Raw genomic sequence first — 26,561 nt, 5'->3', positions numbered from 1 at the left:
GAAAACTATAAGAGACTGATGAAAGAAATTAAAGACGATACAAACAGATGGAGAGATATACCATGTTCTTGGATTGGAAGAATCAACATTGTGAAAATGACTATACTACCCAAAGCAATCTACCGATTCAATGCAATCCCTATCAAACTACCAATGGCATTTTTCACAGAATTAGAACAGAAAACTGCACAATTTGTATGGAAACACAAAAGACCCTGAATAGCCAAAGCAATCTTGAGAAAGAAAAACGGAGCTGGAGGAATAAGGCTCCCTGACTTCAGACTATACTACAAAGCTACAGTAATCCAGACAGTATGATACTGGCACAGAAACAGAAATATAGATCAATGGAACAGAATAGAAAGCCCAGAGATAAACCCACACACAAATGGTCAGTTTTTATATCTCTTAATAGCTAAATATAACTTAGATGTATCTCATATTTACAAAGTGTAAGCTTTTGTTCTTCAACACTGTATATCTTTGTGAGAATATTTGGTTGCACAAGGCCTGTACCTTTCATTTTATCAGTAATAAAACTCATGATCCGAAAAAAAAAAAGAATTAAAGTAAATAATTGTGAAATAAGTAACCTAAAGACGTCTAAGAGATCACACATGTACAGGTTTTAACTGTATAAAGTAAGTTTAATTAGTCATAGGAGAAAGTGGCCTACAAGGCACTAAGTGGTTCATAAAGGATAAACAGTCTAATCTATTCATAAACAACAGATTAAACTTTAAGTCAATAACCATCATAGAAAATAGAAATGAATTATGGTGAGTTTTATTCATATCTGCATCTGCGCCTTTAAATATATTTTAATTAAACCGACTTAAGCTTTAAATTCTTCAATGATAACTCAAGTATGAGTTCCTCATTCAAAAACTAAAGAAAGTCATTTAGCATCACAAGAGGAAGAAGGAAAATATGTAATTTGGGTTCACCAACAACTGGAACCAAAAGCCATATTTAAACAAATATAAACATTGTTCCCTGGGCCACTTTTTTCCCCCAATATTGAAACTGTTCTGCAGTGCCAATGTTGTCTTTCTTAATCTTGTCACTAACATACTGCTGCATCCTTTTCATAATATTCTTGGTATTTGGAAGTGTGTGAACACAGAGCCCATTAATTGTAAGTCTCCCCTTTGGGAAAGGGTAGTACAGACCAGCTCTCTGCTTTCCTAAAGCAGAGACTATTTCCTCTAAATAGTCTCCCCTCTGGGTTTCTCCTTCTACTCCTCTCCCTGTAGGATGACCCCTCCATCTCTTCACCATTCTGACCCCCTCCTATTTCTTTTTATAGATTTCTTTCTATAAATAGAGTCCTATTTTCCTATTTCTTTCCATCTTTTCTTTGGGACTAATCAATCAAGCATTTATTATATGTAGTTTTCCCAAAATGGAGCAGTATTTTGCAATACTGCAAAAAACAATGTATTTTGTTTCTTCACTAGATACCTTTTTGTCGAGAACTCACCATGTTCCAGGGGCAGAAATTAGCAGTGAATAAAAGAGACAGAAATCCCTGCCCTCCTGACTCTTATAGGATAAAACAAAGCCATTCTTCTAGGTTCGTCAAAGGGTGAAATATATACAAAACAACTGTTTCTAGTACTAAGATTAGGCACCTTTAAGTCGTTCGCTGGCATTCATTTCATAGGATATATTATATTTATATTGCATATATATGTAAATGCATAGCAAAGTTTGGGAATAACAATAATAAAATAGGTTCATTTTGTGTGTATGCATTTGTATGTGTCTGTATGTTGTATGTATGTGTGTAATCATCGTACACAGTAATTTGCGTTTGGCACTTAATAGATCATGGGTTTTTGTGTTTGTTTTCATCATCATACAAAATATATTTTCATATCAGCACATATAAGTTTATCTCATCCTTTTAATGACTCCTTAGGGACCTTGTCTCTATTTACAGAACAAATTTTCACTGTTTCAAACAATGGTGCACTAATCTTGCACATGTCTTTTGTACAGATGTGAGTATTCTTATGGGACAGATTCCCAATTGCTAAGTCAAAAGAGACGGTTACATTATATACAGAAAAATACCACCTACTGTAGGGTGTACTTCAGCATCCCGAGAAAACCCAACTCAGAGGAAAAGTATGGGGTATAGAGAAAATTGTTCTAATTTATTCAGGATATGGCTGTATTGCCATTTATCAGAAGCAGAAGTCTGTGTTATCTCCTTAACAATGGAGAATAAACGTATAGAACACAAGAAATGATTGTGTACATCCGGGGGATGGGATGAGAGAGGATGAAGAGACTGGGACAGGGGAACTTTTACTTTTACTTTCTGTACTATTTGAATAGTTTATAACAGGTAGGTATTCATTTCATATAAAATTAAGTAAATTTTCAAAACCCACGTACAAGAAGCCCCAATATTTTCTCTATATTCTCTCAGTGAAAATCATATGGCTTCATTCATCTAAGAGAAATGACAGGGACCGGTTGTTTTGGGGGTTTTCTGTTTCTTGTTTTAAGTAAAGTTTAATTAAAGAGCTGCTTCTAAAGCCTTTAGGGTAATAGGAAAGAGTCTGTCCAAGTAATCAGCTTTTTAAACAGGCAAATATGAAAAATAAATTTAAATTGCCTCTGAACCCCAATCCTAGTTTTCCCAGCTTAGTTTATAGGTCCTGATCTGACAATGAACACCACATAATTTGGCGTAATTTCCGTGTGTGTGTGTGTGTGTGTGTGTGTGTGTGTGTTGCCAGGGTGGGGGTGGGGGAAGGGGGAGAGAGAGGGAGATTTCACAAAGGCTTTAAAGAAGCACTTTTTAAGGAAAATATATTATTTTGGTCTTTCTCATTATATCCATTGACTGTAGATTATATTGCTAGGATATCCACTGCTGTGTTACTGTATTGGTTGGGTGGTTAGAAGATACTAAGAAGTGAATCATTTTACTTCAATGAGAAAGATCGGTGAGGCTATCAAAATCCAGGATTGGTACCAAACTAAATTGCCCCACCCAGTGTGTCATATCCCAGACATCACTAATTGTACATCTCAGCCAGACCTGCCCTGCTCAGAACGCAGCCTGCCTTCACCTTCACCCCACACCCCTACCACCCCACATTCGCACTAGATATCACCCCTCTGGGAACAGCTGATTTTCTAAATTCTCTGAGCAGGGTACACAATGAGGTGTAAATGGCCTATTTACCTCTTCTAAGGAAAAAATCAGTCTTTAAAAACGACTGCCCCCCCAACCCGAGGGGGTGGGCGCAGGGGTCGGGGGTAGGGGGCGGAAACTGCTATAAGACAAGACAGTGCCTGAATTAAGAAGAATGGAGGTGAGGATTTCAGTCAGTATTGCTTGTTCTTGGGAGGGGTGGCATTATTCTCTCCAAGGCCTACTGTTTTCGTACTTAACACTGCCATTTCTAATTCTCCTATTTTCCCTTGTTTAACTTTCAGCGCCTTTAGGAAAACAGATTGCCATTTTGATCATGTTGATGTTATTCAGGGCTGTTTTGAGGGCCTTGTTATCTTACTTTTGGCTGCCCTGCATGTATATCAAACAAATTAAAATCCACCCGTCTCCCACATTAAATATAATTTATACTGCAGTTATAAAAGTAGAGTTGAAGTTGACTAGTTGATGTAATGTTACTTTTTTTTTGTAGACATTTAATTATTTATTAATTTCCACTTTGCAGCTTTCATTTTGCAGTTTGGAACCAATACTTTTTTTTCCCCAGGTTTCAATTATTTTTGTAGACCTTTAAAAATCTTACAGTACATTGGCACTGGGCTCTGATGAGTAATGGATGAAATGTCCTTGATGATGTCAATTTAATAGATGAGTGTATTTTAAAACTTTTTTTTTTTTTTGCGGTACACGGGCCTCTCACCATTGTAGCCTCTCCCATTGCGGAGCACAGGCTCGGGACGCACAGGCTCAGCGGCCATGGCTCACGGGCACAGCCGCTCCGCGGCATGTGGGATCTTCCCGGACCGGGGCACGAACCCGTGTCCCCTGCACCGGCAGACAGACTCTCAACCACTGCGCCACCAGGGAAGCCCTAAAACTTTTTTCTATAAATAGACCCATTTAGAATATTTTGCCTTTTTAATAAATATGTGGGTCTTTTTTTACAACAAACTACCTTCTTGAATTTTTCTGTATCTTCTAATTATCTAATTTTTGAGAAATTCAAGTACTTTTCTTTACAGATGATTCTCTTTGCTTTCATATTTTGATATTTAAGTTCTAAAGTTACTGTCCTTTTATTTTAAGGCGATTTCTGTAATTTGCTATTCAATGCCCATTCTCTGAAACAATGATGTCCAGAGTTGTCCCTTTCAAAAATTAGGGCTCTGCCTTTCTTTTTCTAAAAAGATACTGGCTGATGTCTGGATGATGACACCTCCAACCCCTTGACTGTAGTAGCTCCTACAGACACTGTGTGTGTGCAAGCTTCCCCTGCATATTTCTGCAGACAATAATACTTACTAACATCTAAATCGCAGTGCACCATGCTGCCCCATTTTGGAAAACGATGCATGGAATGTAACTGCGGGATGCTCTGAAAAGAAATCCAAAATCAGGATGCAAACTAGTCCTTTTCAAAACATTGGGCACCCTCAAGTCAGAGTTTAGAATTTCTCATGTCCTTCAAAGTTGGGGAGCATTTTAGTAGAGTCTGCACACTGTTCTTAGGTTGCTTGAGAAACTTCTTCCCTGTGGATTCTTGGTAAACCTCCATCTCTCAACTTACAGAGACAAAAATGAAGTGCTTTTCCTTCTCTGCTCTGTCTCATATTCTACTTGATGTCATCCGGGTGAAATGCACTTCCATATTGTTTCATTCAGTGGAAAATATAGGCCTCATACCAGTCTAGTTGTTTTGCAAGGAGAGAACATTTTCTGTGTCAAAGAGGGTGACACTTAGTAAAATCGGTAAAGTTTTAGTACCTGCATCAGGAAAACACATATTTATATCATTAAACCTAAAGCTTGCTTTCTGATACAATGTTTTGTGGCCTCACTAAATTATTGCAGTGCATTTCAGGATGGCTCAAAATGGCACGAAGAACATATTAAAGGAAACTTTTTTTTCTGTTTCTTAGAGTCCTGAAGGCAAACAAAAATTGTACTTTTATTCTCATCCACATTGCCTTTTTCAAGATTTCAATTTTATACCTTTGATGTTTTCAGATACCTATAGAGTCAGAGTCCTCTTATTTGGAAAACCTGAATACAGTATTGCAGCACAAAGTCTTGTTCATACTGTCCACCCTTAGAGGATGCCATGGAATTCACAGCTACAAGAATGTTTTGGAATGCTAGCAAAGGAGCAAAAACAGTGTGTCCTCTACACACATTTAGAAAACTAGAGGTACAGAGGACATGGCGTACTTCTTATTAAAGGCTTTGAAAAACACCACACCTCAGTAAACATTCCTCAGGAGCTGAGGAAACACTCTGGTCAATGACTTACCTCAGATCCCTCAAATCTGGTTTGTGTGAAGCAGACAATAGTACAGACACAATGCCAGACTTGGAAGAGAGAGAGCCAAGGACACGCAAGCACACTCTTTGAACAAGCCCAGTGTCCTGGTTCGGGCACTTTGTGTTGTGCTGTCAACCCAAGAAGCACTTGAGATTTGCTGAGCACACGTTGCTAGGTAACCAGGTCTTAATGCTTTTTTCTGCTCCTAAATAAGAGACTCAGCAACTTCCTCCTTTTTTGGTCTTCAGAGCTCCCAATGGGGCTCCCTTTGTACATCCACAGAGGCCAATGCAAATCCAGCTGCTCCTGACACTAGTTCATTCTCCTCCCTCTAAGTTTGAAAATGCAAGTACCGCCCTCTGTGACAGTAACCAAAGAGGACCGAGTATTCAGCTTATGGTGGGAATGCATACTGTCATTCCCTTTTGCTTCCTAAATGTTTCATCTGAAGTATCTTTTCCACTGGGAAGAAAAGAGCTACTAAGAAGATTCCTAGAGTTTTTGAAAAGACAAGCAACATTCCCAATTCATTCCCATGACAGGAGGTTTGCACTAAATTAGCTTCCCTTCTTATTTGTGAAGCAAATACTCTCCCTTGATGACACTTTCCTGAATTACAACCTGTTCACCCCACTCCAGCCCCTTTAAACAACCCTAGTATCCGTGAGTGAATCTATGCTGGACTTTTGTAGAAAGCTAAAGAAAGCCCCATTTCTGTCTCCAAATTTCTGCAGAGCAGTGGTCTCCTATGCAGCTCCATAGCCATCAGAAATACGTGGGGAGCTACGAAAAAAGACAGATGCTTGGACCCCATTCTGAAGGTGCTCATTTGGTAGGTCTTGATGAGAACTTAGTATCAGTGTTTTCTTAATTCTTCATGATCCTAATTCACAGCATGTTTGTTAAATAACAATTGAGATCACTTTTGGTTTGTCTACTCCCCTCGTCATTTCTGATTTCCCTGTTTCATGATATATCTGCATATCTCAGCTTCCTCTGTCTCGTCTCTTGAATCGATGACGTTTTTCACATGTGCCACCCCAACTTCAGCCTCTGGCCCCCCTCCTGGACATGACTCATGCTTCCTGCTATTCTGGTCCTGGTCCCTACTTGGGCCCCCTCCTGCCAGGAAAGGATAGTCAGAAACTAGCAACCAGCGGACAAGGTCTCCAAAGCAGGGCACTGAGCAACTGCTTGATTTGCCCCACTTCAAGGAAGGCTTAAGATAACGGCTTTATCGAAAGTATTTATGAGTGATACATTAAAAAAATAATTACAGAAGGAGACCTCCACTCTCCACCTTGGGCTGCAAAAAGTGCATTGTCCCTGGCTGTGTCTTTGCTCTGACTTCCAAGGTGAAAATATAAGAACGATGTTAGCTATAGTGGTACCTCTAAGTAGCTGTCACACTCTGAAGGAGGACACACACAAGCAGGCATAGTGCAGAAGTTATTTGTGATTATATGAAGCATGGTTCCAAAAGATTCAGCCACACTGGGGACTGCTGAAGATCAGTAGCAGCATATACGGACCTCAGAGGGCACAGTCTATGCTGGAAATGCTTATTTGGAGGCAAGTTACCAGAGCCCCTCAAAGGTTAAGAGCAAACAAATAACAAGAACATAAACATTAATTTAGGGGAAAAAAAGGATAAAAATTAGCCAAACCAGGATGGAATATATAATACTTTGGAATTCCAGGCTACAGTTGTATGGCAAAATGTCTAGGGTGTATTGGTAACTTTGGTACATATATATTGCTAATTCTGAAGACGGAAGGTCAGCTAGAAAACAAAATCCTTTGGGTACAAACTATGTTTATTCAGTGTTTTGAAACAGACTGCAAATAGTTGGAAAAGATCCTATGTGTAAAAGTTTGAGTTTACTCTGCACATTTCCCAAAGAAGGCTCTTTGAAGCTCAGGAATTTCCTCCAGAGGAATGCACTGAGCTGATATTCTACAACTATGAATGGGACTGAATTTTATCACAGTCTAGTTGGTTGAGTGTCAGTGGATGACCTTGGGCAGATACAATGTAATGAGCCCAGCAGTATTCTTTTTAGTGGGTCAGATCTTCTGCCTTTATTTTCTGCCAGTTTCCTACTTTTTTTTTTTAGTTCTAAATAGCGATATTATATCCTTTACCAACTCTCTTCCAGGATATATTCTATATTTTTTGTGTTTTAATATAATTTTATGGACATATACTGAAAAGTGCACAAACCATAAGTGAGTTATCACAAAATAAACACATGTAATCCCTACCCAATCAATAGAATATTAACAGCATCCTAAATATTCTCTCCCAAACTGCCTTTTAATACCATAGATTAGGTTTTACCTGTTTTTGAACTTTATATACATGGAATTATACAGTAATTCTATGTCTTATTTAACATTATGTTAGTTCGATTAGGCGATACTGTTGGGTGTACCAACAGCACATTCAATTTTTTAAAAATAAAGAATATGCTCAGATGTGTAATATGCAAATATGTCTGTCAAAAGAAGACAATCTGAGACGCTATTAAGACCAAAGCATCCTTTATTTACACCAAACCCGATTCTCTCGTTTACTTTACCTGTCTGACTCTTCTAGGTGCATTTTAGCCTTTATGTTGAATCAAATATACAAAATATACAGAATGGTGCCTATAAGCGTACAGAAAAGTAATTTTCATCCACTAAATATATCTGTATAACCCCTACTAGGATAAAAAGCAGAATATCATCAGCACCTGCAAGAATTCCACTTTTTGATACCTTCTAGTCACTACTTACCCCCAAGGATAATTACTATCCTGATCGCTAGCAACATATATTAGTTTTGCCTACTTTTATATTTTGTGAAAATGACATCATGTGGAATATTCTTTTTGCCTAGCTTTGTTTCTTTATTATTATGTTTGTGAAATACATCTAATTTTGCATGTAGTTATGGAATACTCATTCTCATCACTGTGTGGTATTCCATTATGCAAATGGACCATAATTTATTTATCCATTTTACTGTTAGTGGGCATTCTGAACAGTTTCTGTCTGTGACTGTTAGAAATAACGATGCTCTGAACATTTATTTGGGGGACGATTTCATGCATTTCTGTTGAGAAAATTGATATCCAGTGGTGAAATTGTTAGGTCACAGAGTATACTCCATTCAGTTTTGGTGGTTACTACCAAAGAGTCCTCCAAAGTGATCCCACCAGTTTATATTCCTGCCATCAGGATTTGAGGATCAGTTCTGTAACTTTGCCTACACTTGGTATTGTCAGTCTTTTTAAGTTTACCTAGTCGGGTGGGTGTCCAGTGCTCTCATTGTGCTTTTACTTCGCATGTCACTGATTATTGTTGAGGCAATCAATTATTCATGTGTTTCTTGGGTATTCAGATATCCGTTTTCTTTAATGTGCCAACTTATTTTATACATTAGGCTCACTGCCTTTTTTTCTGATTTGTAAGAGTTCTTTATAATTCTGATATAAGATCATTTGTGGAATAGACAGATGTTGATGTAGATACAGATATACATATATTTGCCTTTGCACTCTCTTCATAGTCTTTTGATGAAGAGAAATTTCTAATTTTAATGTAATCCAATTTATTAACTCTTTTCTTTAGGACTAGTGCCTTATGAGTCCTGTTTAAGAAATCTTTGCCTGCCCCAAATCGTGAAGATATTTTTTTTTATGTTTTCTTCTGGAAGATTTATTGTTTTACCTTTCATATTTAACTCTACCAAATACCTAAAGTTGATCTTTGGATGTGATGTGAGGCAGGAGTCCAATTTTATTTTCTTTTTCCATATGCACCCCCAGATGACCCCGCACCATTTACTGAGAGATGGTATATTGCCCTCTGCTTGGCAGTGCCGCCTTTATCAAAAGCAGAGTGACCATATATGTGTGTTTATTCCTGGACCCCCTGGTTTGTTTCACTGCTCTATTTATCTATCATTACACCTTGTCTTTATTACTGTTGCTTCATAATATGCCATAAAATCTGATAAAATAAGTCCTCCAACTTTCTTTCCCAAGAATATTCTGGCTCTCCTTGGCCCTTTATATTTTCATATAAACTAATGTATTGTCTGGATGCTCTGTGGATCTATTTCTATTGCCCGATTATTTTTTCTTGGTTTTCTGTAAAAATTATTCAGTGTCTTACCATTATCTAGAGGATAAAGTCCAAGTTCTTTATAAAAGTTTGTTTGCATTTCCGTGATTACTAATGAGGCAACCAAACGGTCCTAAGTTTCACGAATATTCAGATATCCACTTTTGTAATGTGCCTGTTCAAATCTTTTGACCATCTTTATAATTGGACTGTCTACCTTTTCTGATTTGCAAGAGTTCTTTTTTTTCAATAAAGACATATTTGTCTTCACCTAGTTCTCTCTCCCTCATTACCTACCAACCTTTATTTCCCAATTTGCAGTACTACTATACTCAATTTGTAGTATTACTTATAGTTTAACTGTACACATGTTAGTTTGGATATTCTGCTTTTTACCTGGAATACCCATCCCATTCCTTCTTAAACTGGCCAATTCCTACTCATCGTGCAAAACGTAGTTTAGGCCTGACTTCTGTTCAGAATTTCTTCCCAAAGGCACTACTCTTAGGATGGCTTTTATGCCACTCTGTGCTTGTCTCTGTCTTGGAACTTACTGTATCAGTTATCCTTTTGTGTGTCTGCCCTGTTTCATGTGTCTTTTTCATATCTGTGCACCATCCCTTTACATATTTTCTGACTCATAGTAAGTATTCAGTTCACTCTGCATGAATGGCAGTCTCCAATCTAGACAATTCTTGCCCAAGAGCAGATGCTGAACAGCTTCAAGTTTTATTTGTGTATTTGTTAGAGTTGTTTTCAGGTTTGACACTAATTTTTACAGCCCAGACGATGGAGTGATGTTACCCAATAATAATACATGAGACTTTATTGTGCTGAAGTCTCCTGATTTTCTAAAGTAGCTTTGGCTACTTTTCCACGGGGAAACGCTCACTTAAGGCACTTAGCAACTTCCTCTTTCTGGCCTTCCGGGTTTCTGTTTGGACTCCCTTCTTGATCCGCATAGGCTAATCTAATTCTAGCATGTCCCTCTAAAGAAGTTTGGGCTATAAATTTATAGAGACCCCTCGCCTGGGGAGAATTAGAGTTCTGCTGCCTTGGAACATTAAAGCTCTTTCAGGGATTGCCAAACGGGAGAAATGCTTCAACCAACATCTAATTACGAAGGCAAATGAAATGAATAACTTAACCTCCCACTTTTACTACATTCAAACGATCCCCAACATGTTTCAGTGCTGTTCTAAAGGCTCCTTTATGCAAATGATTTGTATCTTTCATCAGCCCCAGTGGACTGGATTGAAATCCTAGGTAAGAACACACTGTTTCTGATGACTTTGACGTCTACGAGATATAATGTCATCTTTTCTGTGCTGGTACAGTTCTTAGCATAAGTGATATTTAGCTTGTGTGTACGCATTGGGGTGGGGAAGGGGATCAAGTAGGAGTAGACTGTGCTGCCAACCAGAATCTGTTGTTTCTTGTAGTTGAACTGGTTTCTCCCAAAGAAGTGTTTCATTGAAACGTTTGCTTCAAAATGACTCTGTTCTGCTGTAGTGAGGAGAGGCTTCCAGTTAAAACATTTAATTAGCTCCCAATTTAGATGGCCAGAATGATCAGTCAGCCAGTGTTTTGGAACCTGAGTTTGTACATTCCTTGGGATTGGTGAGTCTTGCCCAGCGGATGTGGTCAACTGTGAATAGTTTGTATGCAATTCACATCACAGAACAGATTTTTCTCCAGTCAGTCCCTTGAAGGACAGCTAGAAAGGGATTAGGAAAAACTTGGGTGATATAAAGATAGTATTTCTCTGTCTTCTCCTTAATGTCCCCACAGAAGCATATAGTAAGAATATCTCCAGTCTTAGAAGTTATAGAAGCTAGGAAGTGTATATGGAACTAAAGCGAGCAGAAATCTGGTTTAAACTGGTTAGATTGTTTTCATTCAATTTCAGGGTAATCATGACCTGGGTAGTGGTTTTAGATACACTGCTTATTGTGTAAGTTTTTTTAGCTAATACAAATAAATTGCTATGCTAGTGTGTGTGTGTGTGTGTGTGTGTGTCTGTCTGTCTGTCTGTCTGAATATACATGCTGTATATCTGTGAAAAATTCAGTTCTTCAGTCAAGCTAACCTTCCTGTTTATTTCCATGGTATAAATCTAACTTCCTTTTTCTGTCTGTACCACAAGATAGGAAGCTCTTACCCAAATTCTATACAGTAGTTATAAATTTGCCTAATGAGTTTGTAATTCTTTGCTGAGAGAATGCCTTCAGTCTTTCCTCCCTTCTAGTCAAGGGGCCCTTGAGAAGATGGGTCTTCTTTGATCATTTCCAACCTAACTCTTCTCCTTCACAGAACTCCAATCTCATTAGTCATTTCTCTAATTCTAGCATTTAATGTTCTAGAAAGAGCAAATAGCATAGATTTCTGCATGATATTTCACTACTACTTTTTTGACTATGCCCTTTACTTACCCAGAATGCCCTTGCCCCGTCTTCATCTGTGTAACATCAAAAATGTTTTTTCTTCCAGGAAGTCATCTCTAAACCCTCTTGGGCCAAGGGCCTTTCCTCTGAGTTCCCTTCTGCTATCATGATCATCACAGTGCCTGGCTTGACAGGGTCTCAGTGTGTGTGAGTGAATGCATGATGTTCACAACCTATGTTGAATTATATCTTCAGTGTGTCTCTGTTTACTAGATGATGAGCATCTTGAGATCAGGGACTCTATTTTATTCATATTAGTCATATTTGTATTCCTAGAGTCCAGCTAAAAACCCGGATGGAATATGGGAGGTGCTTAATAATTGATAACAAAACTGATAGGAGACATTTTAATACCTAGAAAACAACTGGAACTGGGCCCCTTCCAGAGAGCAACATAATTTCTTTGAAACATTTCCCCGTGTCAGAATTTCCCAAGGCGCTGTAGCCAAAAGCTCACAGATAAACGTGCGGCCATGTATCACACAGTCATGTCCTCCTGTCTCTGGTTATTCATCTGAGGAAAGGGAAAACAGCAGTGATTTGCAAAGCATTTTTGCTAGTAGAGACAACAATGTCATAGAGCTTCAGGAGAATGACATGATCTGATAAAACTTGAGTGTAGAGAAGGTTTTTATGAAGAATAATTTATAGGAGGAAGTCTTGCTAATGTCCAGTATTAGTGGGGGAGAATCAAAGCAGAAATAGAAGGTAAGTGAAGGGTACTTATCAATGAATCATCTGAACAGTATTATAACAGTCGGCCAACTCAAACTCTGTTTTCTTTTCACATTTCATTGTTTTTGATCCAGGCTAGTGCATTAAAACAAGAGAGATAAAAACTCATATGTGGGCTAAATAACACATAATTGTTTTGCTATATATGTCTCATTCATTCAGAGCCTACTTTTATACAATAAGCTTTGTGAGCTTTGTCGTTGGCAATGAATGCCTAAGTGGAGTGTAAAAGATAACATTCTTGGAAAGCTTTTTAAGATATTTTAGTCTCTATTTCAGAAATTAATATGAATAAAAATGAGAATGCTTTATCTAAGGGAACCGAATACCTTTGAAATATATATATTTAAATGATTTGGAAATTTGTTTCTTTGTTCTTAATCATGCTGTAAAACAGTAAGAATTGTGTTTCCTCAGATTCTAACATGTAATATTCTACTTACTGTCAGATACCCAAAATAGTGTTGGAACCTAGGACCTACAGAAAATAAGCATGGAAGGGGATGGTTAAAACCAAAAACAAAATAGTCTAAAACAAAACATTACTTACCCTCGAAGAATAAGGTCTATGGGAAAGCTAACAGCTAGGTAAGAATAAGCTGCTAAGGCTATCCTTACAGTGATGTGGGCACAAAACAGGATTTGACCAGATAAATTATCTCATCATATTTTTTCTATCTTGTGTTTCTGGGTTATTACAATGGGCTACCTACCATTATTCTGAAGAAAGCAATCCTACTTTTCACTTACTTGCATGGGAAGCACAATTATTCATAGGCTGGGGATATTTTTGCAGAAGCTTGAAAGTAAATACATGAAAATACCCAGGACTACTTGATATGCTTAGAAAGAAAGAGTTGTTAGTTTCCGTCCATACAAGTTTTGGCAAGTCTATTAGTTCACACAGTTACAACACAAATCCCAGGTTTTAACTTATGCTTCAGTAAATTCAGTAAATGAGTGAATTTACTCATACTTCATACCTGTTAATATGCATGAGCTGAAAAATAAGATAGCTAAATAGAATATACTTTGGCCTGATCTTCAGTAAACTTGAATTATCTTCTTAAGTTTATGGCAGATTCACTCTAATATTGTGGGTAGTATTTAAATATACAAAACTGAAGTGGTCATTAAGTTGAGAGATTGCTATAGTTTTTGAAAATTTCTCCAAGAAATAGTACTTCTAAACACAATTTAAGTAGAGTAAACATAAAGGGATTGCCTTTGCTCACTTTGGTAACTGTTGTAAGTGGCACATTTAAAAATTTACTCCAGACGGTTATAATCTAATGACACAGTACACTACATAGTATCACTGAATTTAGAGAGTATATTTTATATCTCTGTGCTCTGAAATATTACCCCCTTGGACTGCTGCCTCCATTTGTCCTTTTCCCATTTTCCCACTCCACTCTTGGTCCTGCAGCTTTGGAAAAGAAACCTTCTGATATTATTTCACATGCAGTTTCCACTCCCCCACCTTCCAGGCAGCACTGGCAAAATCACAATTCTTTTACCAGCAAGAGAGAGTGAGACTTCTCCCCTGAGAGCTGAGAGCTCTGGCACATCCTTTGATCGCCTGAAAGAGGTGGAAGGTTGTTTATATATCTGTGGTCTCTGTGCTTGGAAATGATGCCATACTGATGCTCTTTGTCACCTGAGGGGGTTGAAGGGGTGGTACCAGCAGGATGAGAGGATGAGGCATTTTCCACTGACTTTGCAGAATGGTGAGGACTGGCCTTGATTTTTGAAGAGTACTCTTCAGGCTTCTACCTTCATTTTGTTCAAATTGGCTCTGATTGTTCAGATTGAGCCACTCCACTGCTTGCTGCCAGCTATGTTGGTCAGCTGTCATGAGTTGACTGTCTAAAGATAGTGGTGCTTAAATTTTTGGCCTCAATATCCCTCTATAATCTTAAAAGTTACTGAGAGTCCTAAAGAGCTGTTGTTTATGTGGGTTCTATCTACTGCTGTCATTTCTATTAATATTAGATATCAAAACTAAGCAATGAAAAAAATGCTTAATGATCGATTCATTTAAAATAACAATCATAAGTTCATTACATACTTACCTTTATACAACTTACCTTTATAGAAAAGAACTATATTTTCCAAACTAAAAAACTAGTAAGAACAGTGACATTTTTACAGTTTTGCAAGACTCCTTCGTGTCTAGATCAATAAAAGAAAGCTGGATACTCATATCTGTATCTCCATCTGTTGTGATTCGTTGCTTTGATTCAAGTTTATGCAGAAAATCTGTCCTCGCACAAATAGGTAGTAGTTGGAAAAGGGAGGGGTATTTTAATAGCCCTTTCAGATAGTTGTGGCTATTCTTCTCTGACACAGAAATCAAAAAAGTTAGTTACAGTGTGGAATCTTAAAGCATATCAATGAACTTTCATACTCTTACTTTAAAATCCACTGAGCTGTCCTATATTTTGACTGTACCTTCATTCTGCAGAATCACACATATATCATTTGGAACATATTATTAGTTCACTAAGTTTTGCAGATCATACAAAAGGTTAATCTATTTTATTATTTTATTTCTATACAGATAATATGTATATTAAAACATTTACTATCACATACCATATCACCACCTGTCTCATCAGAAGTCTTAACCTGTTGGAAAGCTGTCAAACTCAAAGTGACAGATTTATGTTTACCAAAATCCTAATTTTCACTTTCACTCTAATTTTATCCTGGGTATCAAAAACTGTCAGTTTTTTTCTCTAAGGTAATAGGATAACTTCATTCATTTTTGAGAAAATGTCCGACAAATACCCAAGTTTAAATAACTATAGTTTGTCTGTCAATCATTTTTTAAATGAAAATCGTGTTCCATGAAGAAAAGCGGTTAGTGCAGCTCTAACTCAAAAAGATCACAAAGTGCTTTTCCTCGAGACAACCATCATATTTTAGCAGAAGTGCAAGGCGCTTAAAGGTTGAACTTTAATAACACTAATAGTTTTTACTGTTTCACCAAAAGCATCTTAAGTAAAACTGAACTTTTTAAAAACTGCAAGTACACGGTAGTGAGGAGATGATCACTACTAATATAGTTTGAGGCCACTGCCCTGGAGTCATGCTACAGCATGAGAAGTTTAACCCTGTTGCTTTCGCACTGAGTAGGTCAACACAATGTAAAAAGCAAATAATATTAATATTATAATGAAAGTAATTTTTACATTGCAGACTACTACAAGGGTTTCTGGAAGCTTAGGGGTCTGGGAACCACATTTTGAGAAGTGATGCTTAAACGTATTTTTTGGTGTGATTTTGTATTTTTTACATTCCCTTTCACTTGCTTTTGAGCAATATAGCAGCTTTTCTGAGGACATTTTCACTCAATCTATTGCCAGCCATTTTCCTAGATGCCACTGATTACTACTGCCATGTTACTTGAAATCAATTTTGCCCATCCACATGGTTGATGCAGAACTTCAGAAAGCCATGGAAGTAAAGGTTATGTTTAAGGTTGTAAGAATTTAATGAGAAGATATCTGTAAAGTACTTACCCCAGGGCCTGGCACTTGTTAAGACGCCAGAGTCTGTTTCATGAAGTAGGCCTTCAAGAAATATTTCCTGTACTTAATCAGGCTTTCGGGGGAAAATGATGGGGTCTAGGCATCTGTGGGATATCCAAGAGTAGATAGATATTTGGAGATGTGTACTTTATGCTCTACATACAGGACTAGACTGGAAATATATAGGTGAAGCCATCAGCATATAGATCATAACTGAACCATGTGGAAGGATAAGATTGTGCAGAAAGAAAATATAATGGGTAAGATAAGGGAGCCTAGACTTAAGTACAGAACACCAAATTTAATGAACATTGAGAAACATTAGGCCCACAATGAGACAGAGGTAGCATGGCCAATATTCTTTTGATAAATGTTATTGATAAATCACTAAGCATTACTCACCCTGTATCAAACCTTGTGATAGACCCTCTAGGGGAAAAAAACAAACAAACTCTGAATATTAAAATTAGGTAAGAGCAGTAATTACAGGATCCTTGTGACCCAAACTGAAGCATATCCTGAAGCCATTTCAGTATTTTCAGGTTTTTATCAGGAAAAAAAAAATCTCATTTAGAACTGAGATTAAATAGGGAAAACATAAAGAGAGGACTATGGGGTTAGTAATACAAAGGGTCCAAAAGAGGAAATAATAATTAGCCTGAAAAGATGACAAATTATTTCACACTCTTTGGAAAGAGACAGCTAGACGACAATGGTTAATGAGCTGTCAAGTAGAGCTGGCTTCCTCTGGCACTTTCTGGGAACCCTCTTAATCCAGAAAGGGATGGGATGGGCACAGTGGCTTGGCAGAGGTGAGGCTGAGCAGATGGAGAATCCCTTTGCAAGAGTAATTGTAACAGCTTAAGAGAACACTCCAATACAACAAAAAGAATAAAATACCTAGGAATAAATCTACCTAAGGAGACAAAAGACTTGTATGCAGAAAACTATAAGACACTGATGAAAGAAATTAAAGATGATACAAACAGATGGAGAGATATACCATGTTCTTGGATTGGAAGAATCAACATTTTGAAAATGACTCTACTACCCAAAGCAATCTACAGATTCAGTGCAATCCCTATCAAACTACCAATTGCATTTTTCACAGAACTAGAACAAAAAAATTGCACAATTTGTATGGAAACACAAAAGACCCCGAAGAACCAAAGCAATCATGAGAAAGAAAAACAGAGCTGGTACAATCAGGCTCCCTGACTGCAGACTATACTAGAAAGCTACAGTAATCAAGACAGTATAGTACTGGCACAAGAACAGAAATATAGATCAATGGAACAGGATAGAAAGCCCAGAGGTAAACCCACACACATATGGTCACCTTATCTTTGATAAAGGAGGCAAGAGTATACAATGGAGAAAAGACAGCCTCTTCAATAAGTGGTGCTGGGAAAACTGGACAGCTACATGTAACAGAATGTAATTAGAACACTCCCTAACACCATACACAAAAATAAACTCAAAGTGGATTAAAGACCTAAATGTAAGGCCAGACATTGTAAAACTCTTAGAGGAAAACATAGGCAGAACACTGTATGACATAAATCACAGCTAGATCCTTTTGGACCCACCTCCTAGAGAAATGGAAATAAAAACAAAAATAAACAAATGGGACCTAATGAAACTTAAAAGCTTTTGCACAGCAAAGGAAACCATAAACAAGACGAAAAGACAACCCTCAGAATGGGAGAAAATATTTGCAAATGAAGCAACTGACAAAGGATTAGTCTCCAATATATACAAGCAGCTCATGCAGCTCAATAACAAAAAAACAAACAACCCAATCCAAAAATGGGCAGAAGACAGAAATAGACATTTCTCCAAAGAAGATATACAGATTGCCAACAGACACATGAAAGGGTGCTCAACATCACTAATCATTAGAGAAATGCAAATCAAAACTACAATGAGGTATCACTTCACACCAGTCAGTATGTCCATCATCAAAAAATCTACAAACAATAAGTGCTGGAGAGTGTCAGTTCTCAATACATTTATTTCCAATGTTATTTTTCCTTACATATGTGATTAATAAATATTAAATTTTTCTAGGCTTTAAAATGATCAGTTGTATCTATCTACAATTGCTAACTTATATGTTAAAGCTTAAGACTTTAGTTTTTGATTGACAGTCAAAGGATATAAATTTCCCTTTAGTTTAGGGAAATAGTATTCCTCTAAACCTATTTGAAGCCAGCCCAAAACTTTTAAAAGTCTTATGCTATGGCATTAATATGTTCGGAGCCTTGCAGTTTTCACAATACTCATGATTCCATAAAGAAAAATCATTAAGGAATCACCAAATCAATACTATTATAATAGTAATTTCAGGTTACATTTCTTTAGTAATAGAGCGTTTTGGAGTCTACTAACTAGGGGATTAGTTCCTAGGAGAAAAAAACATCCTCTTTCAATTTATTGTATAAACTTGTCAAACTTAGAAAAGTACATCTAAGAATTATGAATACTATTGGTTAACTACATATATTTCAATTTACAATTTTTTTTAATTATAAAAGGCTGTAACCTTTATGGCTTTGTTTTGGATCCTTATACATACCACTTTGAAAAAAATAGATAAACAGCATGTTGCATAACCAAAATTAACAAGAGTGAACCTGACCTGGTTACATTAAATCTTTGAGATTCATCTCTGTTTCCATTAGTTCCTCCATTTTCATCTACTCTGTAATCCTGACTTTTTCCCCAGGCCAGGCCTCATGATTCATCTCTGATCCTATTCCAACCTTCTTCAGATGTCTGCGAGGAAAGGACAAGATAAAATTAGGTTACCTGTACAATGAGAGCAGTACACTCTCCTTAAGATCAGAGTTGATGGATATCTCCAATGAACAAAGTGACATCTGTGAGACCAGTTTCTTATTGATCTCCTGCTCTTCTCTTACTATGTCATCTTTGTCTCTGTTGTTAGCTCTTTTTCACTACTCACCCCAATAATATTGGTGCTTTCCATCCTCACCTATTCTCCTGATCAGTATTCTCCATACTCATAGCTTCAAAGACCGTACACTAATGACCTCCAAATATCTATGATTTCTCCTCTTCAGGTCACATGTTCAGGTTGCCTATTGGACATCCCATTGGACAATCTTTAAGTAACTCAAACCCAACATGTGCTGAAGTGAACTCCTCACTTTCTCTCCATATCCTCATAATTATCCTTTCCCTCTCATTTCTGTTAAAGACTCTCAAAGTCACCTACTCATAAGAAGGATTGTATCTGTTACAATGCATTTGTTTGTAAGTGATAGAAAACATTGATTCGACTGGTTCTAATGGAAAAGAGTTTATTATCTCACCAAATAAGTAGTCTAAAGTTAGAGTACTTCATGACTGGCTAGTTCACTGTCACAATATCATCATCAAAGACCCAGGTACTTTCATCTCTCTGTGTGGCCATTCTTGGCATATGTACCTCTTCTGTAGGCTAGTTATGAGTTGACGTCAGCAATTCCAGATTTCACATCCTCAAGACAATATCCAGGGGCAGAAAAAGGGTGTGCTTCTTCACTGTGACTCTTTTTGAGATTAAGACACCTTTTTCCCAGAACTGATTGCCTACTCCTTGCTTCCAGTGTGGAAAAGAGAAAATGGATTTGGTAAATATATAAGTAGTCTTTATCTCAGTTACCTTATTAAACCATAATCATGATTGGAGACTCCTGCTTCCATCCATAATGGAGTACCTGATAGCAGACTTACCCTCCTGCCATGAACAACTAGAAAACTGGTTAAAATATGTAACATCAGCAACTGGAACTGGATAATAAGCAGCCAGAACTGTGGTGTCTCAGAGAAGGAAAACAAATAACACAAGCCCAGCAAATGTCCTTGTTTTCTACCTAACGGCACTTACCGAACCATGCTCCATGAAGCAGGAGCCCAAACAGAGCCTCTCAGTTTCACTGAGTTGGGGAGGTAGAGACTGGAGCTGAGGGAGGGAGAGACAGGTGGAATTTGCAAGTAGACCCTCAGTGTGTGAGCAGAATACTATGCAGAGAAGGACCTTCACCTTTCTGCATTGGGGTCCCTTGAGTCTGTTGCTGAATGTTAATACTAACGAATAACGAGGATGTGGTACATATATGCAATGCAATACTGCTCAGCCATAAAGAAAGAATAAAACAGTGCCATTTGCAGCAGCACGGATAGACCTAGAGATTGTCATACTAAGTGAAGTAAGTAAGAGAGAGACAAATATCATAGGATATCGCTTACATGTGGCATCTAAAATATGACACAAATGAACTTATTTACAAAACAGAAACAGACTCACAGACATAGAACACATACTTACGGTTACCAAAAGGGAAATGTCAGGGGGAGGGATAAATTAGGAATTTGGGAGCAACATGTACACCCTACTATATATAAAATAGATAAACAACAAGGACCTACTGTATAGCACAAGGAACTATAGTCAATATTTTGTAATATCCTATATGGGAAAAGAATCTGAAAAACAATGTATATATATTCTTTAATTTCAGGTACACTTTGCTGTACACCTGAAAGTAACACAACCTTGTAAATCAACTACAATTTAAAAAAAAACTCCACAAAACTGGGCAGAAAACATCCAGATGACAGGGAAGCTGTAAGCTGAACAATTTCTAGAGCTTACGTATAACTCATGATTGGGGTAAAAGTTCATCTATCTTTATTTCTCTGAAGCAGATATAGCAAGTTCTTTACTCAGGCTATCAAGAGTCATGTGCTCTATATCCACAGAGTGTCAGTTCTCAAGACTGAATATTGTGTTGTAAGCTCTTGAAAATGACAAGCCCCCACTTTTTTTTATGTTTCTCTGGTCTCTATCCCTAATCCTTGCTTACCCATTTGAGCATAAATGAGGACAGGCAAAGATGACAAGCTGGGTTGAGTTTCATGGTTAACTCTGAACTCCCTTAAAGGATCTAAGCAAATCACAAGTTGATGCAGTTTTGTTTGTACTTAAATATACGTGACGCACCTCTCCAAGGGTCTCTAATTCTGGCCCATGCTGAGAGCCACGTGCAGGGTCATCCAGCTGGTGAGAATAAACAACCATTCAGGGCTTTTGGCTTTCTGTGTGTGTGAGTCACGGAGGGGTCCTTGTTGGAGTGTTAAGAAAGATCAACACATGGCAGCTTTCTAAAGCCTGTTTCTGGAAACCTAGCAGGAGGGAACAGAGAGCCATTGTTCAGAGCCTGTAAAGTGTTAAGAGACTGGAGTGGGAAATGCATGCATAGGGAAGACCAACATTTTGATGGATCAGAAATTGAAAATGATTGTAATTAAACTGAAATTAAACCAGTGATGACAGAGGGATTTTGGGGTGAGAAGATACAGTGGTATGAAAGCAAGAACACAGGGGTTAAGATCAAGTAGATGCCAGGTTCAATTAGATCAGGAATTCTCATAAGAAAACAAGACACCGGAGGGTTTCCTCTGCAGTAGACTTGAACATGACCATGAGAAGAAAAAAATATGTTGAAGCTCTTTTGCTAGAAGTGAATCTACAACTCTATTCCTACATGGTAATGGCCACCTTGATAATACAACATAATACACAGAATTACCAAATTCTAGTCTGAAAAGGAGCCTTATAATAACATCCTTTTGGGGAAATTTGTTTGTGCTTTAAACCTTTTTGTATTCTACACATCCATGAAAACACTTGAGAAATCACCTTCGAATAGTACTGCCTTTACATGCAAGTAAAAGGGCCAATGCCCTTAGCTCTGCATCTCCCAGATATGTGATAAATAAGATTGGTAAAGAAACATGGTGCCCTTACCATTGACCCAGTGCTGACATAGCACACCTGGAACCCTAAATGTCTGCACTTGTGACTGACATTGTTCAGGCTCCAGGGAAATGCCTCTGCCTGTCTTGCACCCTGTGTCCTAGAAAAAGTGATTGTATCTGGGTCACTATTACCATTGAAGAGAGAAACTGCTTTGGAGTGGATTTGAACAGCAGAAGCCCTTAGGTAAGAGAAAGTATATTAAATAATTTATCAAATCCCTCCTCTCAGATAATATAAACATATCCGTTCTTTCATCAAAGTGTTGTTTCCCACGGTACTGAGCAACCATTTTTCATTTTTCATGCTATGCCTTTTTCCAATTCATGATTCTGGAGATACTCACAAACTAGTGTGGTATTCATAACAGTTGCATATGGTGACTGTGGAACACTTCAAAATGTTAAAAAATTCATACTATTTTAAAATTTCTGTACCTATTTTATCAGTCATCCAGGTATCACTGGACACCCAGACATGTGCAATAAAAATTAATATGCTTATCTTTGATAATTTGCTAACTTCCAGTCATATAAAAATCATAGATTTATACTTTGTCATTAGGACAGTTACATACAGCAACGTAAGAGAATAAAACATTTTTTTTACAGTGTGTTAGCCTATTTATAACTTAAATATTAAGACATATGGTAGGATGACCTCCAATTTCACTCCTAACTTGAGCCCTGCACTCCCCAGCCTGACCACACTTGACCCAGTACTATCCAAGCTACCAGAGTTCGGTGACCTGGCTTACTGACATCTCAACAAGGAAAGGAAGTGTTGTCCTTTTAATCTGACAATATCTTTCTGTGTACTCAGGAAATATTGTTAGTTAGTTGCCTTGGACTCTGGTGATATCATTTCCTTTCCAAACATTTTCTTTTCTGGAAAAATCAGTCATTTTTATGTTCTGTCTGACAAAGTTTTGTCACTGAAATTTCCATGCTTTGAGTTGCAGTACACAACATATGCAGAATAAATTCTTGTCCTGCATAGAGAAAGGCTTAGGGAAATGCTCACTTTTCAAAGGTCACTCCTTACCATCCACAACACCTCTCATTTAACGGGACTTTAGAAATATTGTTTTATGAGTCGTTTGCAGGAATAATAAAATCAGATGATAAATTACAAATATATGTTTATAAAGAGTTTACCTGGGTAAATAAACCAAGATAATGAGAAAAGAGAGAAGTGATGAAATATTAAATCTACCTTGGTAGCAGATGTAGTGCCCAGTAAAAAATTTTCCACAATACTAAAAGCCTCTTAGAAGTCCTGTGTTTTATGCTGAAGATCTGTTTTAATATAAAATTATTTTTTAAATGACACCATTAAGTAAAGTGGGTGCTCCAGAAAAGTGCTCCCTACTGAGGCTATAACTTGAGTAAACTCTGTCATTGACGCTCACACAAAACCCCCTGGCCACAGTGTGAAGAAGCACAGGCTTAAGGGATCCTTAGCAGATCCTAATTATATGCTGTTCATCGTATATATTCGGTGTGAAGAGTGGCTTTTGAAGAATAAATTCTTCTTCAATTCAAAAAAAAAAAATACTAAAAGCCATCTATTAGGGTGAGTTTCCCAGAGTAAAAAGAATATAGTGATTGTCTTCAAGGGCAAATGACAACGATGGGCCCCTATCTTGAGGGGGAGTCCAACAGCTAAGATGGAAAGTTCAAGCCTCCTGCTTTCTTTTTTTTTTTTTTTTTTTTTTTTGCGGTACACGGGCCTCTCACTGTTGTGGCCTCTCCCACTGCGGAGCACAAGCTCCGGACACGCAGGCTCAGCGGCCATGGCTCACGGGCCCAGCCACTCCACGGCATGTGGGATCCTCCCGGACCGGGGCACGAACCCGTGTTCCCTGCATCGGCAGGCGGACTCCCACCCACTGCGCCACCAGGGAAGACCTGCTACTGCTTTTTATTTTACTAAGGAGATGATCAAATCTTTGAATGAACCATCCAACAAGATGCATCTGGGCTAACAAGAGAATTCCCTGAGATTCCAGGTTCCAGGATGAGTGCCCCTTCTCTCTCCTCCTACAAATCCAGAGCTACTTGGACCTGTCCTGCTGCTTGATTTTTACTCTCAGTTATTTCCGATAAATAACTTATGCCTTTTCTTCCGAGAAGTTAAAGAATCTTTAGCAGCACTTTGAAACCAAACTCAATAAGCCTTGCCCTTAAAACCATAACTTTGAGAATATCACTGCTAAAGACTCTGTGTTCATTCCCAACAAGCCTTGTAAATTTAGGATAAACCACTTAGATAATGATATCTAAACTTTAAGAGAAAATACTACACATATTTTAAAAATATATATGGTTCTTCCTAAAAGTGTTGCCTGAAACACAGTATGTCAATGAAGTAATGAAGCCTGGTTTCTGGTGGACTTAGTAGCATTAGATGTACTCATAATACCCAAGAATTTTCAAAAGTGGTTTAAAATTAATTTCATTTTAAGAAAAATTTGGCAGAAGTTCACGTCATTGGGCCATAATTACAGACATGCTCCCTTAAGTGTCTATAAACCAGACTATTGATTTCCATGATGCCATCTTCTGTGTAATAGAGAATGCCATCAGCTTTGCTTTGTTATTGTTTTCCTATTTTTTATTTTTTTTCATAAAGCCCTTTAGACTGAAAACCCCATTATACAATTGTCAAAGTGAAAATGATCTTTAAATAAAATATGTGTTGCTGTCTGATAGTTTCTCCATAAAATTGGAATCATACATAATAATGAAAATCAATTATCTATTCACATTATTTCCTCCTCTTCCAGGTTTCAATACTAAACCTCTTATTTTCTCTTACTGTCTTGTCTCCCTTTCTCTTAAGCTATTTTATACATTCATTAGTTTTCTGATTCTCCAGTATATATGTCTTTCTTGAGCATTAATTTATCTGTTCCAAGCTATTTCATAGGCATTTCTATTTATTTTATTTTTTTCCATCTTGACTTGGTTCTCACTTCCAGAGCTTTTCTGCAAGGGTTCTCTGCTTTCTAATCTCTTTATGTGGATGAAAATCCATGTGGCTGCTTTTAGTGTGGTTGTCACCAGCACTGAGCCCTTTCTGCCAATTCCATCCCTTCCATTTCTTGCCCCTTCACTGTTCCGATTGATGTGTTTTTACCCATAACTTGAATGGGGCTATCAAAGCTAATTAATCTGCTTGACCGTTTGACTACCCAAAGCCTCTAGATTGGCTCTTTCTCCATTATCCACCCAAAACCATATAAGATTTAACAAACTAGGTCCCCCAGCTAAATTAAGCTATGCTTCTATATTTTCCTAACTTAAAAAATCTTATGAGCAAAAAATACTTAAAAAATATTTTTGATAACTAGGTTATCATGTCCAGGCTGACTTCACCAATCTTCACAGTTTGTCTTCTCTTTCTTCCAAAGAGTTACCTTCACTAAACAAATCTTACTCTTCTCCAGATATTCCCTCTGGCAACTCCATTTGGAAATGAACCGTGTGGACCTCTCATTCCTCTTTAATCCTCTCATACACAGTTCCAGTCAACAAATCCTTGATCAGTTTTTATGCAGATTCTCCTCCTTCACCCTGGGGATGGAACTGGGAGGAAAGAAACTGTCTTGTGTTGCTTTTTTACTTGAAAAATTTATTTATTTTCCTTGTCCCACTTCACACATTTCTCCCCCCTGCCACCCACCCCTTTCAGGCAGATTTTCCATGTGTCAGGGCTCCAGCCCAAACCAATACCACCACTCATCTGTGATTTCAAAACTGCAACTACCACCAGTGAAGAAGCCCAGGTGCCACCAATGCTACAACTTGTCTCTTGTCAGACTTTTCTGTAGACTATGGTGTATGCAAGTCTTATCTCTCCAATTAGATTGTAAGCACTTTAGGACAAGCACTGAGTCTGTTTCTTTGATTTTCAAACCAAATGCCCTACCTGGTGGGTAATAAAATCAATTGAGAGAGCTGTCACCAGCACTAAAAATAGATAAAATATAAGCAGAGAGAAAACATTCCAGTGAATTTCTCATAATAAGAGAGAATTGTTATGGGGAAATGTTTCAGTGCGTGTGCACTGCACTACAGTGTAAGGAAACAATAGATACTTGGTATTTGGTCATTTACGTTATTGAAAGAGTTGAGGAAAGATTTGGGAGAAGCCTGTCTGCGAAATTATAAGGATCTTCTTGTGGCTCTTGGTCTTCGGCCCATCAGTCTAAGAGTGGGGTCTAAGCATTCCCTAAGGTCACTTGCTTCAGGAGCCTGGTTGAGCACCCCCTTCCCTTGTTTGGAGCATTATATATAAATTCCCCCTGAGGGAATTTATATACTGATGTAAGCCTCAGAGTGAACACACCCATAACCCCTAATATGGATTTTCAGTCACCCAAATGGGAAGTTAATTATTATTG

General features: G+C 37.7%; 1 protein-coding gene across 6 annotated transcripts in view; it reads left to right on the top strand.

The window, feature by feature from the left end:
* The window catches only part of LOC137204532 (uncharacterized), a 285,170-nt gene that overhangs the window by 138,401 nt on the left and 120,208 nt on the right, over positions 1–26,561 (top strand). The gene's annotated exons all lie outside the window — the stretch shown is intronic.

Source organism: Pseudorca crassidens, chromosome 13, assembly GCF_039906515.1.
Source record: "Pseudorca crassidens isolate mPseCra1 chromosome 13, mPseCra1.hap1, whole genome shotgun sequence".
Taxonomy (NCBI): Eukaryota; Metazoa; Chordata; class Mammalia; order Artiodactyla; family Delphinidae; genus Pseudorca; species Pseudorca crassidens.
This window is presented reverse-complemented; position numbering and strand designations above follow the sequence as displayed.